At 39.4% G+C, this 15,911-nt stretch overlaps 1 long non-coding RNA gene across 6 annotated transcripts in view; it reads left to right on the forward strand.

The window, feature by feature from the left end:
- The window catches only part of LOC105475015 (uncharacterized), a 37,509-nt gene extending 24,172 nt beyond the window's left edge, over nt 1–13,337 (forward strand). For 4 of the 6 annotated variants that reach the window (XR_011606429.1, XR_011606432.1, XR_011606430.1 and 1 more), the window contains 4 exons: nt 172–345; nt 5,223–5,322; nt 11,200–11,296; nt 12,909–13,337. This is a non-coding gene — a long non-coding RNA (uncharacterized lncRNA). The remainder of the gene's footprint in view (nt 1–171; nt 346–5,222; nt 5,323–11,199; nt 11,297–12,908) is intronic. The other 2 variants (XR_011606431.1, XR_983065.2) reach the window with 2 other exon arrangements.
- The last annotated feature ends 2,574 nt before the right edge of the window (nt 13,338–15,911 follow it).

Here is a 15,911-nt window from a genome sequence, read left to right on the forward strand (position 1 = left end):
TCTGAGGATCTCTGTCTTCCGTGCAGCAATATGCCTCAGGGAAAGTTGACCCCCATCCAGCATCAGGGCACGCATTCACTTCTCATGAATAAACACACGGTCTCACCCTGGTTGTGCGTTATCAGTTAAAGTCTGAAGAACCTTTTCGAATACATTCCTTAATCCTAACAGAGAAGCAGGAGGTGATACTCTTTTCTTCCACAAGATATCAGTGGATCATCTGTGAAGCTTGTAAGGTTGCAAGCAATCTTCCACCGGCCGGACAGTGAAATAAGCACTTAGGATGGCAAAATGGAAAAAGAAAAGAACAACAACAAACAAACCAAAACCCCAACCTTGGACCTTGTGAGTATCCTTAAGAAACTGAAACCTATGTTACCTCTGTACTTACCATTATGTGAGTTGATTAAGTTTCTTTTTTTTTCTAATGCCATCTTGACCAGCAGCCAGAATCTTTCTGGGGGTTGAAGGTTCCTCATTGGTCTCTTGTCTCCTGTTCTGTTGCTGCTGGCCTTCATGTCAGCCCCTGGAGGACTTCATGACCATTGTGGCTGCAATGAAAACCATGCAACTGAAACCATGGATTGAATACAACTCTTCTTTCAGAGATGCAACAAGATGGGAAATAACTTATTCTCTAGATTCAGAGAACTGTGTAAAAGTCATCTAACTATATTTTTGAAGAAATTTTAAAGAAAGTGTATTGCATTTCACTTTGAGGAAGGACCAGTCTCTGTATCTAATGATAGGAAATTTTAATTTGAGGCTGTTTATATACCAGATACAGAAACCATTTAATCTTCACAAAAGTCCAGCTAGGCATTAGCCATTTTATATATGAGAAAATTTAGGTTCAGAAAGTATCTTTTATAAGTTCACATGGCTAACAACTTGTGAGGTGTCAGATGCAAACCCAGGTTTTTCAGATTCCAAAGACTGTTCATTAGCTGAGTTAAATAAGGCCTGTGTTCTTTTACATCAAATATTTTCAATTTATCAAATGTTTATATTGTCTTGAGCAGCACTTTAAGGAAAAACATTTCAAAAGAATGGAAAGATTTTGATCATATTCAATATTCTGCTGAAATAAATCCATGAAGACTAATGTAATATCTGGTTCAAGTTGTTCTCTTAAAATAGTGGCCAAGAAATTTCGGAAAAAGGATATCTAACAAGGAGCAGGGTGACATCTGGGACACGGCAGATCTGGCTCTGGCTCAGCCACTTATTAGAGGGTTACTTTGAGAAATTCAGGCTTTGTGAATCTGTTTTCTCATCTGTATAATGGGGAACTACCATAGGACTTCTCAGCATTATTCTTAGCATTACATGTGACAATACATGAAAAACTCCCTTGTGAATGATACTAGGAGCTACCATGTTAGGAACTGTGAGTCCTTTATCAGTCTGGGGCCAGAGAGAGAACCCACAACAGTAATGTGAACAGAAAGAATTTAATATAAAGAATTGTGAACTAGGTAAAAGTCGACAAGGTAACCAAAAGGACAGAAAGGCCACTGAAGAACATCACAGAGGTAGGAACTGCAGGGCTAAGGGACAAAAGCGAAATGGCTAGAGGAACAGATGTTGGAATTTAGACATTAAAAGTGGGGTCAGGGAGCCATCTGAGGTCGGGGGCTGCCCAGTTGATGCTGGTGTGTCTGATGGGCCCTGAAAAAGCTGGTTCTGTGAGTGCTGGGGAAAATGCAAACTGGATTCAGTGGCTCTTACAGGAAGAAAAGAGCTACTGCCATCATGGAGAAGACTTGCAGGTTATGCTGAGGAAAACAGGAACTAGACAGGAAGTGCATGGAGAGGGAACAGGAGGGAGCAAGTCCCTTCTTCCTCCTTCTCTCAGCCCTGCTCTAGTGCCCCCTACTGGCCGAGTTTAACATAGAGCTGACAAAGATTATTTGCTTCCCAAACTTTGCTCCGGCTTCTGAATATTCAGTTGGGCCCATCTGTGCCCTTCCTTATAAAATCCCATTTTAGCAAAGAACCTTGCTTAGTTTAGCAAGAACACCCATCCTTCATGTCTGCTCTTCCTTAATATCTGATCAGTTTCCTCATTCTCCACCATCCCTCAAGGGTGGTCTAATCACTTTGTCCTGTCTTCAGCAGGAATCCTATTACGTTAGTTTAGGTTTAGCCAGAATCCTTATCTCTGATGTTTCCTCTCAGTAACTTTTTATCTGCTACCCCCCACCTCGCTCCTTGGCTATACATTCTTACGTGCTCGTGCTGTATTCATAGTTGAGCCTAATCTCCCTTCCACATTGCCAGACTTCTTTGCAGCGGTCTTAGGATGGGCTTGAATTGTCTTCCTTACCGTGCTTTAGTCATTGAATAATTTTTCTTTAACAGAACCAGCTGCTTTGTGGTCCTAGCCTCAGTATCACAGAACAGAGTATAGAAGGGTGGGTGCAGAACAAAGACACAGTAATTTAATAGTTGATAGATGGTTATCTTTCTAAGTCCTGTAAGATCCTTGAAAAGTAGCTTCTGTCATTTTCATTTTGTGTCATAGAAAACTGTAGCTGAGAGGCATTAAACCTTCCCAAATTTCAGCCATAGTGCTCCAGAACCAGGATCATAATCCAGTTCTGTTTTACTCTGAAAAATTTTCTGAGGGTTAACTTCTGACTTATTTGACTTCATACATGCAACTACAATATTCAATAAATTTTTATCACTCTCCTAGATGCCAGGCACTATTATATGGAATGAGGATGTGGTAGTGAATAAATCATAATTTATCTCCTCCTGGAATGTGTAGCCTCAATTAAGCATTACAAACACATGCACATAGGCACACTGTTTAGTTATTAGTCTCACAATTTTAATGAATTTAAGATAATTTTGAATGTATATGTAACAAGCAAATGTTGCAATATTTTACAGTTGAGAGGAACTAGGAGGAGAATCTTAGAAGTAAATATTATATTAGTGGACTGTGAATTTTCAATAAACTTCTATTATTTACTCCATTCCTTTACTGTATGTTTTCTCTAATTTGCAAACACTGAACTCATTTATATTTACTCTTTCTTGTTGAGTTTTTTCTCTGTGATTTTGAAGTGCACATTCTTTTACTGTTCTGTTTTACTTCTTTTTTACATTGGTTTCTAATTTAATTACTATATGGCAAAATATTGGGAAAAATCTTCCAATCATTGAAACATTTCTGTGAGACTTGCAAGACGAAGAATATGTGTGTGTGTGTGTGTGTTGCTTTGTTCAGTTGTATTACTTCTGTTCTAATCTTTTACATTAAAATAAACATAATTGTAGATTTGTCAACTTTTTATTTAATTTGTATCAGCTGCCTATAATTTGAGGCCATGTTTTGTGCATGTAGGTGTAAACAAGGTCCTGAGCATGATAATTTAATTTATTCTTTTGTTGGTTGATACTTCTATTCTTTTAGTATTTTCTCCTTTGGTTCTTTTTTAAATTTTCAATCTGATACTAAATATTACTAAAATAACTTTCTTGGTTACAAGACTGGAAGGTTTTTTTTGTATTAAGTGTCAAACTAGATTTCTTGAATTTGTAACCCTTAAATAGTGCCACCATGTGCTGAGCACTGTTCTGAGTGTGATTACATATACACATTCATTTAATTTTCACAACCCCTTAATAAGGTGGCTATCTTTATGTTACAGGTCAGAAAATGGAGGCAAACTCCACACAAGACCACATAAATCATAAGTAACAGAGCTTAAGTTTCCATGTGGTCTGGCTTCAGAGTTAGGCATTCAACCACTGATTTTCATTGCACATAAATTATAGCTTGGTTATGATTAGAATTTTGGGTTGACAGTTATTTCCCTTTGGCACTTAGAAGATATTATTCCATTTCCATCTGCAACTGTTTTCTTGCTGTTGAGAAATCTGCTCTTAAACAGATTTCTTTGTAGGTAATCTATTCTCTCTGGAAGGCTTCTAGGATTTTCTCATTTTTCTTTACATTTTAAAGCTTTTAGACATCCATGCCTATTGCCTAGAACTCAGAATATCCTCTTCTAATGTGAAAGCCCATATCTTTTTTAAAGTTCTTCACTTCTGGAACATTCTTGGTTATTATCTCCCTCATCAACATCCATTTATTTTCTTCTGGGATTTTTATTACATGGATGTTGGAGGTTCCCAATCTAGCCTCTGTATGTCTTCCAGGTTATTTCATTTCATTTTTTGTTTATGTATCACTCTATATTACATTCTAGGCAGTTTCATCAGTGCTATCTTCCTATGCACCATCTCTTCTGCAGGATCCAGTAAAGGTTTTAATGTGATTTAAAATTTTTTTATTAAGATATAATTCATATACTATAAACTTTATTCACATAAAGTATACATTTCCATATCTTTGAGTATATTCATAGAATTGCATAACTGTATTAGTTGGTTCTCACATTGCTAATACAGGTGTACCTGACACTGGGTAATTTATAAGGGAAAGAGGTTTAATTGACTCACAGTTCAGCATGCCTGAGGAGGCCTCAGGAAACTTACAATCATGGTGGTTGGGGAAGCAGGCATGCCTTACATGGCAGCAGGGAGATAAATGCAAAGGAGGAACTTCCAAATACTTACAAAACCATCAGATCTCATGAGAACTCACTAGCATGAGAACAGCATGAGGACAACTGCCCCCATGATTAAATTACCTCCCACTGGGTCCCTCCTATGACATGTGGCAATTATGAGAATTTTAATTTCAAATGAGATTTGGGTAGGGGCACAGCCAACCCATATCAATAACTATCACTACAACTTAATTTTCGCACATTTTCATCACCCTCAAAAAACCCAAAAATCCCCATACCCGTTAGCAGTTACTCCCTGCTCCTCCCATCTCCTCAGCCCTGGACAACCACTCATCTACCTTCTATCTATGTAGCTTGCCTGTTCTGGGCATTTCACATAAATGGACTCAGAAAATATGTGGATTTTTGTTTCCGGCTTCTTTTGCTTAGCATAATGTTTCAAGATGCATTTCTATCATAGCATGAATTAGTATTTTATTCTTTTAATGGTAGAATAATATTCTATTGTACAGATATATATTGTTGATTCATTCATCAGTTCATAGACATTTGGGTTGCTTTCAGTTTTTGGTTATTATGCATAATGCTGCATTATGAACATTCTGTGAACATTCACGTGTAATGAATGTTTGCATGGATATATGTTTTCATTTATCATGGGTATATACCTAGGAGTGGAATTGCTGGATCATATGGAAATGCTATGTTTAACTTTCTGAGGAACTGCCAAACTGTTCTCCAAAGTGGCTGCACAATTTTACATTCCCCCCAGGTATGTATAAAGGTTCCAATTTCTCCACATCTTTTCCAACACTTATTATTATCTATCTTTTTTATTATAGCTGTCTTAGTAGATGTGATGTGGTATCTCATAGTTTTCATCACTAGTTTTCATCACATCATACTTTTCATCACATCACCACAGATGTGATGTGGTATCTCATAGTTTTCCTCACTTTGTAGATGTGATGTGGTATCTCATAGTTTTCATTTGCATTTATGCAATATCTAATTATATTGAGCATCATTTCACATGGTTATTGGCCATTTGTATATATTCTTTGGAGAAATGTCTATTCAAATCCTTTGTTCATTTAAAATACTTTTTTCTCCTTATATAGTTGTAAAAGTTATTTTTATATATTCTAGATAAAAGTCTGTCATCTGATAAATGACTTGCAAATGTTATCTCCCATTTTGTGAGTTGTCTTTTTACTTTCTTGATGGTATTATTTCAGCACAAAAGTTTTTAATTTTTTAAAAGTCCAGTTTGTTTATTTTTTTCTTTTGATTCTTTTCTTTTGTGTTGTACCTAAGAAACCATTGTCTAATCCAAGGTCATGAAGATTTATGTCAAGTTTTTCTTCTAAGAGTTCTATAGTTTGATTTTCTATTTAGATCTCTGATAAACTTTGAATTAGTTTTTGGAGCATGTGTGCACTACAAGGGAGGGATCCACCTTCATTATTTTGTATTCGAATATCAGTTGTCCTATTTGTTAAAAACACTATTTTTTTCTCATTGTATTGTTCTGCCACCCTAGTTGAAAATCAATTGCTACAAATGTAAGAGTTTATTTCTTTACTATCAATTTTATTTCATTAATCTATACCACACTACCTTGATTACTCTTCCTTTGAGGTAGTTTTAAAACTGAGAAGTGTGAACCCTCCGACTTTGTTAGATTTCAACATTGTTTTGGCTATTCTGGGCCTTGTCAATGTTAACAGATTTTAGAGTCATCTTGCCAATTTATGGAAAAAAAGCCAGTTGAATTTTAAAAAGGATTAGATAGAATCTGTGGATCAAGTTGGGGATTATTGTCATTTAACAATACTAAGTCTGCTGATCCATGAACATGGGTTTCTTTACATTTATTTAGATCTTCTTTAATTTTTATCTTTAATTTTATTTTTAATTATTATTCTTTAATAGTTTATGCTTTTCAGTGTATAAGCATTGTACTCCTTTTACTAAATTTGTTGCTTTATTCTTTTTGATGCTCTTGTAAATGGAGTCATGTTCTAATTTCATTTTTGGTTTGTTCATCGCTACTGTATAGAATTGTAACTGATTTTGTATGTTTATCTTGTATCTATACCATTGCTGAACCTGTTTATTAACTCAAGTAGTTTTTTAGATTTCTTTATATTTCCTATATACGAGATCATGTCATCTGCAAATAGAAATAGTTTCTCTTTCTTTCTATGACTTTTATTTCTTTTTCCTGCCTAACAATGCCAGCTAGAACTTCCACCAAAACGTTGCATAGAATGCTGTATTCAGGAGATCCATCTCATGTGCAGAGACACACATAGGCTCAAAATAAAGGGATGGAGGAAGATCTACCAAGCAAATGGAAAACAAAAAAAAGGCAGGGGTTGCAATCCTAGTCTCTGATAAAACAGACTTTAAACCAACAAAGATCAAAAGAGACAAAGAAGGCCATTACATAATAGTAAAGGGATCAATTCAACAAGAAGAGCTAACTATCCTAAATATATATGCACCCAATACAGGAGCACCCAGATGCATAAAGCAAGTCCTCAGAGACTTACAAAGAGACTTAGACTCCCATACAATAATAATGGGAGACTTTAACACCCCACTGTCAACATTAGACAGATCAACGAGACAGAAAGTCAACAAGGATATCCAGGAATTGAACTCAGCTCTGCACCAAGCGGACCTAATAGACATCTACAGAACTCTCCACCCCAAATCAACAGAATACACATTCTTCTCAGCACCACATCACACTTATTCCAAAATTGACCACATAGTTGGAAGTAAAGCACTCCTTAGCAAATATAAAAGAACAGGCCGGGCGCGGTGGCTCAAGCCTGTAATCCCAGCACTTTGGGAGGCCAAGACGGGTGGAACACGAGGTCAGGAGATTGAGACCATCCTGGCTAACACGGTGCAACCCCGTCTTTACTAAAAAATACAAAATACTAGCCAGGCGAGGTGGCGGGCGCCTGTAGTCCCAGCTACTTGGGAGGCTGAGGCAGAAGAATGGCGTAAACCTAGGAGGCAGAGCTTGCAGTAAGCTGAGATCCAGCCACTGCACCCCAGCCTGGGGGACAGAGCAAGACTCCGTCTCAAAAAAAAAAAAAAAAAGAACAGAAATGATAACAAACTGTCTCTCAGACCACAGTGCAATCAAACTAGAACTCAGGATTAAGAAACTCTTTCAAAACCGCTCAACTACATGGCAACTGAACAACCTGTTTCTGAATGACTACTGGGTACATAATGAAATGAAGGCAGAAATAAAGATATTCTTTGAAACCAATGAGAACAAAGATACAACATACCAGAATCTCTGGGACACATTTAAAGCAGTGTGTAGAGGGAAATTTATAGCACTAAATGCCCACAAAGAAAGCAGGAAAGATCTAAAATTGACACACCAACATCACAATGAAAAGAACTAGAGAAGCAAGAGTAAACACATTCAAAAGCTAGCGGAAGGCAAGAAATAACTAAGATCAGAGCAGAACTGAAGGAGATAGAGACACAAAAAACTCTTCAAAAAATCAATGAATCTAGGAGCTGGTTTTTTAAAAAGATCAACAAAATTGATAGACTGCTAGCAAGACTAATAAAGAAGAAAAGAGAGAAGAATCAAATAGACACAATAAAAAATGAATAAAGGGGATATCACCACTGACTCCAAAGAAATACAAACTACCATCAGAGAATACTATAAACACTCTACGCAAATAAACTAGAAAACCTAGAAGAAATGGATAAATTCCTGGACACATACACTTTCCCAAGACTAAACCAGGAAGAAGTTGAATCCCTGAATAGACCAATCGCAGGCTCTGAAATTGAGGCAATAATTAATAGCCTACCAACCAAAAAAAGTCCAGGACCAGACGGATTCACAGCCGAATTCTAGCAGAGGCACAAGGAGGAGCTGGTACCATTCCTTCTGAATCTATTCCAATCGATAGAAAAAGAGGGAATCCTCCCTAACTCATTTTATGAGGCCAATATCATCCTGATACCAAAGCCTGGCAGAGACACAACAAAAAAAGAGAATTTTAGACCAATATCACTGATGAACATCGATGCACAAATCCTCAATAAAATACTGGCAAACCGAATCCAGCAGCACATCAAAAAGTTTATCCACCATGATCAAGTAGGCTTCATCCCTGGGATGCGAGGCTGGTTCAACATATGCAAATCAATAAGCGTAATCTAGCATATAAACAGAACCAAAGACAAAAACCACATGATTATCTCAATAGATGCAGAAAAGGCATTTGACAAAATTCAACAGCCCTTCATGCTAAAAACTCTCAATAAATTTGGTATTGATGGAATGTATCTCAAAATAATAAGAGCTATTTATGACAAACCCACAGCCAATATCATACTGAATGGGCAAAAACTGGAAGCATTCCCCTTGAAAACTGGCACAAGACAGGGATGCCCTCTCTTACCACTCTTATTCAACATAGTGTTGGAAGTTCTGGACAGGGCAATCAGGCAAGAGAAAGAAACAAGGGGTATTCGATTAGGAAAAGAGGAAGTCAAATTGTCCCTGTTTGCAGATGACATGATTGTATATTTAGAAAACTCCATCATCTCAGCCCAAAATCTCCTTAAGCTGACAAGCAACTTCAGCAAAGTCTCAGGATACAAAATCAATGTGTAAAAATCACAAGCATTCTTATACACCAATAACACGCAAACAGAGAGCCAAATCATGAATGAACTCCCATTCACAATTGCTTCAAAGAGAATAAAATACCTAGGAATCCAACTTACAAGGGATGTGAAGAACCTCTTCAAGGAGAACTACAAACCACTGCTCAATGAAATAAAAGAGGACACAAACAAATGGAAGAACATTCCATGCTCATGGATAGGAAGAATCAATGTTCTGAAAATGGCCATACTGCCCGAGATAATTTATAAATTCAATGACATCCCCATTAAGCTACCAATGACTTTCTTCACAGAATTGGAAAAAACTTTAAAGTTCATATGGAACCAAAAAAGAGCCCACATTGCCAAGATAATCCTAAGCCAAAAGAACAAAGCTGGAGGCATCATGCTACCTGACTTCAAACTATACTACAAGGCTACCGTAACCAAAACAGCATGGTACTGGTACCAAAACAGAGATATAGACCAATGGAACAGAAGTCCTCAGAAATAATACCACACATCTACAACCATCTGATCTTTGACAAACCTGTCAAAAACAAGACATGGGGAAAGGATTCCCTATTTAATAAATGATGCTGGGGAAACTGGCTAGCCACAAGTAGAAAGCTGAAACTAGATCCCTTCCTTACACCTTATACAAAAATTAATTCAAGATGGATTAGAGATGTAAATGTTAGACGTAAAACCATAAAAACCCTAGAAGAAAACGTAGGTAATACCATTCAGGACATAGGCATGGGCAAGGACTTCATGTCTAAAACACCAAAAGCACCGGCAACAAAAGCCAAAATTGACAAATGGGATCTAATTAAACTAAAGAGCTTCTCCACAGCAAAGCTTCTGTTCACCATCAGAGTGAACAGGCAACCTACAGAATGGGAGGAAATTTTTGCAATCTACTCATCTGACAAAGGGCTAATATCCAGAACCTACAAAGAATTCATACAAATTTACAAGAAAAAAACAACCCCATCAAAAAGTGGGCAAAGGATATGAACAGACACTTCTCAAAAGAAGACATTTATGCAGCCAACAGACACATGAAAAAATGCTCATCATCACTAGCCATCAGAGAAATGCAAATCAAAACCACAATGAGATACCATCTCACACCAGTTAGAATGGCGATCATTAAAAAGTCAGGAAACAACAGGTGCTGGAGAGGATGTGGAGAAATAGGAACACTTTTACACTGTTGGTGGGACTGTAAACTAGTTCAACCCTTGTGGAAGACAGTATGGCGATTCCTCAAAGATCTAGAACTAGAAATACCATTTGACCTAGCCATCCCATTACTGGGCATATACCTGAAGGATTATAAATCATGCTGCTATAAAGACACATGCATACACATGTTTATTGTGGCACTATTCACAATAGCAAAGACTTGGAACCAACCCAAATGTCCATCAATGACAGACTGGATTATGAAAATATATACACCATGGAATACTATGCAGCCATAAAAAAGGACAAGTTCATGTCCTTTGTAGGGACACAGATGCAGCTGGAAACCATCATTCTCAGCAAACTATCGCAATATCAGAAAACTAAACACCGCGTGTTCTCACTCATAGGTAGGAATTGAACAATGAGAACACTTGGACACAGGAAGGGGAACATCACACACTTGGGCCTGTCGTGGGGTAGGGGTAGGGGGAGGGATAGTATTGGGAGATATACCTAATGTAAATGATGAGTTAATGGGTGCAGCATACCAACATGGCACATGTATACATATGTAACAAACCTGCATGTTGTGCACATGTACCCTAGAACATGAAGTATAATAAAAAATAAAAAATTTTAAAAAATTACCACAGATGCTAAGTACAATTAAAAAAAAAAAAAAGAAGTGGCAAGGGCAGACACCAAAAGCTGCTCCAGGCAGGGAATGTGCTTCCTGCCTTCCTAGAGAACTTGGGGAACTCAACTTTTTTTTCTTCTTTGTGTTTCTTAGGAACAGAGTGCATCTGTCACAATACTTAATCCAAGAGAGCAAGATATTTGTCCATTTGTTCAAAGATGTATTCTAATTGCACAGAATGGACAGAATGGTAAGTGAATGGTCAAACAAATAAATGAAACATTGAAATTGGGAAATATTCTTTAACAAAGGCCAGTAACCCCTGCCTCTGGTCACTCAGCCTCTCTTACTCTCAGGGTTTGGCTTTCTCTGAGTAGAGGAACATCCTTATGCGTGTGCTGGCTCCATCTGTGTGAGTGGTGTTTCTCTGATCCATAGTGGATCTTTTGTTTCTCTACCTTGGGGTCACGTGGGCTAAAGGCTACAAAAAGCTGGGTGTCTGTACACCTTAGACAGTGAGGAGCCATGGAGAGTTTATATATGCAGAGGAGAAGCGACCGTCTTGGCAGTCTTAATGAAGGACAGAGATTCTCAGACTCACAGGTACAGCCTCCACAGGGAACTTGCTAAAGATGCATATTCCCAGGTCCCACCCCAGCCTACTGAATCAGAACCTCTGGGGTGAGGGCCAGAGATCTGTGTCTTAAAGAGACCTCTAGGTACCTCTCATGCATGCGTAAGTTTGAGTACCACTGGAAACATGAAGAGAGTACTGGGTAAGGCCAGTGAACTATTAGAGGTTGGGCTTTATTTAAGTCAGGGGAGATGAAAACAAAGGAAAGAAATGTAGGAAATACAGAAGACAGGTTTAGGGGACTATGGTTGTCGGTGGGAAAGAGGGAGAGAGGAAGGGAGGATGGTTCTGGTTTTGGCAACGCCATGCACAATGGGGAATAAAGAAAGGAGGAGGAACAGGCTCAGAACAGGAAGAGGATGGGCTCTGTACCTGACTCACCTCCATAATTTGGAGTGAGAAGTCCTTGTTGTAAATCCCTGACAAGCCGCTTACAAGCCGTATGACTTTGAAGAGAGTCACTTTAAGCTCTCTGAGCCTCAGTTACTTTGGCTCCAAGAAGAGACTATTAATAGAAACATCTTTGTGTTATCTTGAAAAAAAAAAAAAGAAAAAAAAGCCACAAACAACAAATTGCTGCTTGTGACAGTGGTTTGTCAGGTCTGAGACACTACACACTCTCAACATCTTCAGAGTCAGAAGGAACTGATATCCATTCCCTGTCTTGCTTCTTGTTATTTGGGAGGCTCCGGGTAAACTGGCCAACCACTTCTCATCTTTGTTTTCTTGTATGTTAAATGAGGATCCTGGAATTTACCTCAGTAATTGTTGTAATAATTAAATAAGGTAGCATGTGTGAATCATGAAGCACAGAGCCTGGTACTAGTAAAGGATTAGATACTAATCCTTTATTTTATTTAGATATCAGCAAATACCAACCACTGTTCTTATTACTGAAAACAATATTGAAGACAATTAGCTTCATTTCACATTTACCATGTAAATTTCTAAAGCCTAAGTTCTCACCGAAGACCCAAGCTTAAGCAACAGTTGGCTGGCACATGGCTGGCACAACATTGGTGGATTTCTTTTGAGTGTCACAGACTGGCACACGTGGCAAGGGCCTTTAGAACCCCAACTGGAGCCTTTGCTAATTATCTAAGTCTTCCCTTTTGAGATGAGTGTGTTTTGGATCCTACGAAATGGGAATTGCAGTGCAAATACACAGGTTCTATTTTGAAGGGATCCAAAAGATGACCCTAAAATTAATTATAATTATTTTTGCCAGAAACAGGTGCAAGACGAATGTTGAATCTAGTGAAATCTTCAGATCTGTGCTGTTGCGGTGGAGTGTGCTTTTCTCCAGATCTCTGCCCTCTAGGACTCCTCCAGAAATCATGCCACACCAGTGACATCCATCATTGAAAGACTCCATGTCTCTCCCCTTCACCAACACTGGTTATGTCACTAAAAACCTCCCAGAGAACCAAGCTGGAGCCTCTTGTGCGGAGCTTTTAATGATACTCACTCCTAATGGAGCCTCCAGCCCTGAAATTTTCATTTAAGCACATTGTGAAAATGTTCATTCTAATTGACATCATCAACATAGCACTTCATCTATTATTCACAGGCTTCAGCCTGTCTCCTGATTCAGAAGGGGCAGATGACAAGGGCTTTGCGTTGCCCAGTTGGTGAACATGGAGTTCTGTTGATTTTCTCTGCCATGTCTCTTCTCTTGTCTGTTTCCCTCCTGCTGTGGCCCTGATACAGGCTTTTCTTATCTGGACCCTCTCAGCAGCTTCCTCACTTGTTCGCTGCCTCCAGTTCCTATTCTCCTAATGAAAAGCACAAAGAGCTGCAGGCATTTGCTTCAAATCGAGCTCTAATTGGGCCACTTCTGTACTGCAGTCCCCTGCAGGGATCTATATTCCCTTGGGAGTGAAATTTAAACTTCCTTGAGAGCATTCTGGGCCCCAGCAAACTACTTTTCCATCCCACCTCCCTCTCTGTTCATCAGTCCTCTGCTTCCCTCATCACAGGCTCGTCACCCCAACAACAGCCACCGCCATGGTCAACTCCCTGTCCCTCCCCAAGCTCTTCCCACCACCCAGATTCCCCCTTCTCTTTCCTCCGAGGGAGATTACAATCCTACCAGCCTTTAAGACCTGCCTTAAATGTAAACTCATTCATTAGGACCCTTTCTATCCCCCTCTGCATCGTGGGATTTAAGTGCTATTCTCTTTGTTACATTGTCCTTTAGGATGCAAGAAAGCAGCAGACATGCCATAAAATAGTTATTTATATTCACAGAGTTTTGGCCACTTGCTGAAGTGTCATATTTGTTTCAACTTGATATTACTCATAGCTTTGGTGACGTCGAAACTGTTTGTCCTGCACAGATGGATTTATATGGATAATATCAGCTTTTTGTTCATTATAACATTTGTCCCCATTTAGCCTTTTTAAGGAAGTAGCATTAATATTAGAAGTAGCAATAAAACAGGCCTGGAAATCTTTATTCTATGCAGTTTATGAACCACCATCTCAGCTGTTCTTATGTTGAGGGGCTGACGTAGTACAAGGCTCTGGCAGCAAAGTCTGCCATTGCCTGGTAGACCTGGCCCAGAGTTTGCTCTGAGAACATAGACTGAATTTGCGAATATGAACTAATTGGCTCAGAGGTGCAGGGCCAGGGTCCAGGCTAGCATCAGAGAAGCTGAGGCCATTGTTTTTAGATGAACCACCCACGCCTGTGCTGCTGGATCAGAACAGTGAGGGCATCAAGGAAGCAGTGCAAACAGAAGAGGACTTGGCACTGGCTGGGGTCAGTCACCCCTTAACACCATGTTCAGGAACAGAAGCAGCATAACTAAAAAGGAGGTTCGGGCATGAAGTGGGTGTGTCTCTCCATTTTCTTCCTGCCTTGTATTTAGAAGCAGGACTGACTCCATTGGATCAAGGAAACCTCTGGATAAGAAGCAGCTCTGTGGCTCTCTGGAGGTCGGCCTTATCATCCCCTGGTTCCCTGAGCTGTTGAAGTGGTTGCTCCACTCACCCGCTTCACTTGATTTAACACGTGACATAATAATGCCATAAAGCAAGGACTGCTGGACTCCAATTCCTTTCTAAATCCAGCCCTAGACTCTTCCCGAATTCTAACTCCATCTTCAGGCGATGATGAGGGGTTAAAGGCTGAAAACTCAGGTATAAATTAAACAATAGGCAGTTTTCTTGTCTTAACTAATATAAAATATTCCGAGAGGAGTAGGCCTGACTCTGCTTGAAATGCAAGTGACTAAGTAAAGGCCTGAAAATCTGCGATTTGATCAGTGTGGTCAGGGCTGGGGAGGGCTCTTCCTGCTCTTCGGAAGCCGACTCCAGCGTGGCACTTGTCAGGCGAGTCAGCCAACTGCAGACGCACCAGAAGGGCTGCAATCTGTCTGGGTGCTGGGGAGAAAACTTTGGCACTTAAGTCTGATGTTTGCCACTAGCAATGAGGTCTGTATTTGCATGAAAGGGATCCCTTTGCCAACCACCCAATACTTTTCAAAGTCATTTCTCCATTAGTCATCTGAGTGTTACGGCCACTCTCATCGGTGGCTTGGAGTTTCATATGTGCCTTGCACAACCCTCATGGCCCTCTGGAAGCTGACTTTCTGGGTTGGGATCCATGCTTTACCAATCCTAGATAGGAGGCCTTGAACAGGTGACTTTAATCTCTCATTGCCACAGCTTCCTCATCTGTAAAATGGAGTTGTTTTGAGGATGAAATTAGAAATGCAGGTCAAGTGTTTACTCTTATGCCTAGTCCATTGTATGTTTTCAGTAACTATCAGTTTTTATCAATAATGCCAGATTGGTTTAAGGTTCAACTGGGATCAGATTGGTTTAAGGTTCAACTGGGATGATGTATTTGAAAATATTTTGCAAACAGCTGCATATAATGGACGAGTTATGACTCTAAAGGTCTGGCATAGACATGACAGGTAATGTCCCCATATTATAGATTAAGAACCTATGCACACAGAGGTGAATGAACCTGCCTCATGCCACCTGGTGTCTGAGGAAAGGGTGATCCTTACACTGTTGCAGATTCTCTTAGCACGACTTGGCGTCTGAGGAAAGGGTGATTCCTATGTTGCAGATTCTCTTTGCATGCAATGATGGGGCCTGATGTGACGTGGGGCCTGCCCAAAGGCCTGAATCTCCCATATCAGAGCTTAGGTTTGGTACACCCTCCCCACATCTGTCAGGTCTTACTATTACTTTCTGGTGGTCTTCTCTGTGCATA

The sequence above is a fragment of the Macaca nemestrina genome, chromosome 8, assembly GCF_043159975.1.
Source record: "Macaca nemestrina isolate mMacNem1 chromosome 8, mMacNem.hap1, whole genome shotgun sequence".
In the NCBI taxonomy this organism is placed as follows: Eukaryota; Metazoa; Chordata; class Mammalia; order Primates; family Cercopithecidae; genus Macaca; species Macaca nemestrina.